The sequence below is a fragment of the Nerophis lumbriciformis genome, linkage group LG03 (genome assembly GCF_033978685.3).
Source record: "Nerophis lumbriciformis linkage group LG03, RoL_Nlum_v2.1, whole genome shotgun sequence".
NCBI lineage: Eukaryota > Metazoa > Chordata > Actinopteri > Syngnathiformes > Syngnathidae > Nerophis > Nerophis lumbriciformis.
Window position 1 is genome coordinate 24,532,501 of NC_084550.2, and position 5,000 is coordinate 24,537,500.

At 48.8% G+C, this 5,000-nt stretch overlaps 1 protein-coding gene across 1 annotated transcript in view; it reads right to left on the reverse strand.

Annotated features, from left to right (window-relative positions):
- The window catches only part of cdh24b (cadherin 24, type 2b), a 576,558-nt gene that overhangs the window by 4,856 nt on the left and 566,702 nt on the right, over positions 1-5,000 (reverse strand). The gene's annotated exons all lie outside the window — the stretch shown is intronic.

Here is a 5,000-nt window from a genome sequence, read left to right on the forward strand (position 1 = left end):
TGTTTGTATGTATGTGTATATATGTATGTCTATATGTGTGTATATATACATACATATATGCACACATATGAGTGTATATATATATGTATATATATACATACATATATACACACATATGTATGTGTATGTGTAAATATATGTGTGTGTGTATATATATATATATATATATACACACATATATACACACAAATGTGTGTGTATATATATGTATATATATACCTACATATATATACCCATATGTATGTGTATGTGTAAATATATGTGTGTATATATATATATATATATATATACATATATATACACATACATATATACACGTATCTATGCGTATGTGTATATATATGTGTATATATATATATATACACACACATGTATATGTATGTGTGTATATTTATATATATATATATATATATATATATATACTGTACATACACACACACATATATATATATGTATATATATATATGTATGTATATACACATGTATGTATGTATATACACGTATGTATGTATGTATGTACACATATGTGTATATATATGTATGTATGTATGTACACATATGTATGTATGAATGTATATACACATATTAGAGATGCGCGGTTTGCGGGCACAACCGCGGAGTCCGCGGATTATCCGCGAATCGGGCGGATGAAATTTAAAAAAATTAGATTTTATCAGCGGGTCGGGTCGGGCGATTGAAATTTAAAAAAATTAGATTTTAAATAGATTCAGGCGGGTGGCAGTTAAACCAATTCGGAAATATATATACATAGTTAAATGTTGTTACCCACATACGAAAAACGAGCAGGCACCTGCTGCATATGCCACAACAGAAGAAAAAAAAAAAGAGATGGACACTTTTACGGAGCGGAGAAGGCCCCCGACGCCTCGCCGGGGTCCGGGACCGAGGCCCCTTCCCCCGAGAGGGCCCCACCGGGAGCCGTAGCTGAGGCGATCCGCGAGAAGGGCCCGACGCACGTCCAGGGTCATCACCGCGCCCACCGCACCGACACCCCGCCTCGTCCGCCTTCGCCGCGGCCGGCGTCACGCGCAGCAGGTAAGCAGCTTACCTGCCCGCCACCCCCGTGGCTCCGCGCGCGCAGCTTACCTGCCCGCCACCCCTGTTGCCGGGGGCGCGTAACAGGGGTCACTCCGCGCGCAGTGCGCTCACGAAAGGGGTGGGGCTCACCCTGCTTGATATAGACAGCAGCTAGGACGGTGGCCATGGAAGTTGGAACCCGCTAAGGAGTGTGTAACAACCCACCTGCCGAATCAACTAGCCCTGAAAATGGATGGCGCTGGAGCGTCGGGCCCATATACCCGGCCGTCGCCGGCAGCGAGACGCGCTTGGAGGTGCGCTCAGCGCGGCTCCCATATGATTGCGCACTGGTGTGCGTCTGGGTCGTGACAGCGTGGCACGCGAATGCTGCATTGGATCAGTCTCTTTTCTTTAACAGGCAAAAGCTTTATAACCTCACTAATGCCTTGCATCGTCTATATTAGATATATAACAACGGGCGGGTGCGGGCGGATGGTGGGCGGATGCGGTCCTGATCAAATGTTAGATCGGGTGGATTGCGGATGGTTGACGACTTTCTGATGCGGTTGCGGATGAAATAATTGCCTATCCGCGCATCTCTAACACATATGTATGTATGTATATATGTATGTATGTGTGAGATCTACTAAGACTGCGAATCGACGACTGGTGCAGACTGCCTTATTTTAATGTAGTTTTGGTGTGTATGTGTATATATACACCATGGAGACACTCATTTACGGGCACATGCGCGTTACACACTCATACTTGTGCCGTTTTGCTCGGTTTTCAAACACACCAGAGACATCTGCCACTTTTTATGGGCATTACAGCAGCAGGACCGCAGTGCACCTACAATTAAACCACTTTTGATTTTTTAATTTTTTTACCGCCAAAAGTGCGTTCAAAACTGCATACTTAAAGTTTTTTTTTCATGTAAGAAATATTTTGATATTTTATGAGGGGTGGGGGAAAGTAATTAAAAACACCAAAACGTATTAATTTAATGTTTTAATAAGTCCGCTAGTAGCTATAAAATTATAAAATTATGTTGCTGAATAGACGATATATCTAATATGATAATGATAATAATAGATTTTATTTGTAAAAAGCACTTTACATTGAGCAAACAACCTCAAAGTGCTACAGTGTATTAAAAAAAATAAATAAATAAAAAGATTAAAAAAAATAAAAAATAAAAACTAGAACAGCCTAATAGCTAAAACTAGGATGCATATATCTATAAAAAGGCTTTTTTTTTTATTTTTTATTTTTTTTTTAAAAGAAGGGTTTTTAAGTCTTTTTTAAAAGCATCCACAGTCTGTGGTGCCCTCAGGTGGTCAGGGAGAGCGTTCCACATACTGGGAGCTTAGTTCGTAGCTTTGTCCTCTGAGGTTGGAGGAGGTTAACTGTGGCTTGAGAAACAAAAACTTACTTGGCCTGGAACCGGCATGAAAAAGGAGCAGCAAGGATCATAAGGGTGTGCAGAAGCATATATGGGGTGCGAGGTCGTCAGGCCGAACAACCGAAAATGAATTAACTTAAATACTTATGGACATGATTAACAACAGGTGCGTGACTCAAAACAGGTGCGTGACATGACAGGTGAAACTAATGGGTAACTATGGTGACAAAACAAAACTGCACAAAAAGTCCAAAAATAAAGCCTGATCACACAGACATGACAGAGCCCCTCCCTTAAGGACAGATACCAGATGTCCAAAAAACCCCAAAGATCAATAGTCATGGGAGGGCGGGAGGGGGACATGGCGGTGGGTCGCCAGCCCAAGTGGCCCCGAATCCACCGAGGCAAAGTCAAGTGGCGGCGGCGAGTGGAACGCCGCTGCAGCAGGCGAGGCGGGCGCCCAGGGATTGGCCACATTCGTGGCCGACTGGGAGGTGGGCGCACTTGGCGTGGCGGACGACCAGGTAGCGGCCATATCCGTGGCCGACGAGGAGACAGGCGCGTCGTCAACTTGGCAGGCGTGGCAGCTTGGCGTGGCAAGTCAGGCGGCGAAGCTCGGCGTGGCGCGTCCGGCGGCGAAGCTCGGCGTGGGTCTTGGTCTTGGTCTAGGCGTGGGTCTTGGTCTTGGTGTGGGTCTTGGCATGGCGGGTCTTGATCTTGGCATGGCGGGTCTTGATCTTGGCATGGCGGGTCTTGGTCTTGGCATGGCGGGTCTTGGTCTTGGCATGGCGGGTCTTGGTCTTGGCATGGCGGGTCTTGGTCTTGGCATGGCGGGTCTTGGTCTTTGCATGGCGGGTCTTGGTCTTGGCATGGCGAGTCTTGGTCTTGGCATGGCGAGTCTTGGTCTTGGCATGGCGGGTCTTGGCATGGCGAGTCTTGGTCTTGGCATGGCGAGTCTTGGTCTTGGCATGGCGAGTCTTGGTCTTGGCATGGCGTGTCTTGGTCTTGGTCTTGGTCTTGGCTTAGCGGGTCTTGGTCTTGGTCTTGGTCTTGGTTTGGCGGGTCTTGGTCTTGGTCTTGGCTTGGCGTGTCTTGGTCTTGGCATGGCGTGTCTTGGTCTTGGCATGGCGTGTCTTGGTCTTGGCATGGCGTGTCTTGGTCTGGGCATGGCGTGTCTTGGTCTTGACGTCGAGCTGGTACCGGAGCTTGGCGTCGTGGAGCTGGTACCGGACCTTGGCGTCGTGGAGCTGGTTCCGGAGCTTGGCGTCGTGGAGCTGGTACCGGAGCTTGGTGTCGTGGAGCTGGTACCGGAGCTTGGCGTCGTGGAGCTGGTACCGGAGCTTGGCGTCGTGGAGCTGGTACCGGAGCTTGGCGTCGTGGAGCTGGTACCGGAGCTTGGCGAGGAACCTGGCGTGGTGGAGCTGGTGCGGCGACAGGTGCTAGCCTTGGTGCAGGTGGAGGTGGCCTAGCTGGGGGTTGCGGCTTGGCAGGTCGGAAGACTGGTGAGGGCAGTCGTGCTGGAGGCTGTGGCTTGACGGGTCGGTAGACTGGTGAGGGCGGTCGTGCTGGAGGCTGTGGCTTGACAGGTCGGTAGACTGGTGGTGGCGGCCGTGAGGGAGGCTGTGGCTTGGCATGGTGATGCCGAGCCACCCCACCAACACAGCTCCCGAACCCAGCCCCCCCCTCAAGGGGTGGATACCAGACGCGCTCCCTGCGGTCTGGAACTCTCTGTAGGGGTGGGCGGAGGAGGGCAGAAACTTCCCCATTAAATTGTCCAAATTGTCTTTCTTGGGCCTGGGATTGAGTGGGTGAAAAAAAATTGTTTTGTGTCTTGGGTGTGGCTTGAGTCCTGGGGAGCGGGGAATCAAAAGAAAAAGAATTCAGAAAAAAAAAATCATGGTTTTTGACGTCATCCGGGCGAAGCCGGGCTGGCTGCTGCTTGCTTCCGCCCGGAGAGGGAGGGGCTTGTGGGAGCGGCGTGTCCTGCTGGCTCGCGGAAGTTCTACCTGACGTCCTTCGTCTGGAGCGGCGCTTCCGCGGCTGAGGTGACGCTGTGTCGTCCTGGGACCAAATGAAGTTTCTGTACTCCACGGAGGAGTAGCGCAGAGTTTCATCCTCCATCGCGCACAAGACCGCCCAAGATGCCTCGTCCAAAATGTCCAACTCGGCCAACTTAGGTGCGGAAAAGCGGGTCTGCTGACGACCTACTGTCAGGACTTGATCTTTGGAGTTTGCTTTTCCGGGATGCAACGGAAAGTTGGCACGGGCGAGACGGGAACCAAGGTACATGATTTATTTATTAAAAAAAGATCAAACAAAAAGCGCGCACAATGGCGGAGAATAAGCTATGAAACCTAAAGACTATAGCAAAAAAGTACAAATGAAAAGCACGCACAGTGGCGGAAACTATGAACAATTAAACAAAACATTAACTGTGGCTTGAGAAACAAAAACTTACTTGGCATGGAACCGGCATGAAAAAGGAGCAGCAAGTATCATAAGGGTGTGCAGAAGCATATATGGGGTGCGAGGTCGTCAGGCCGAACAACAGAAAATG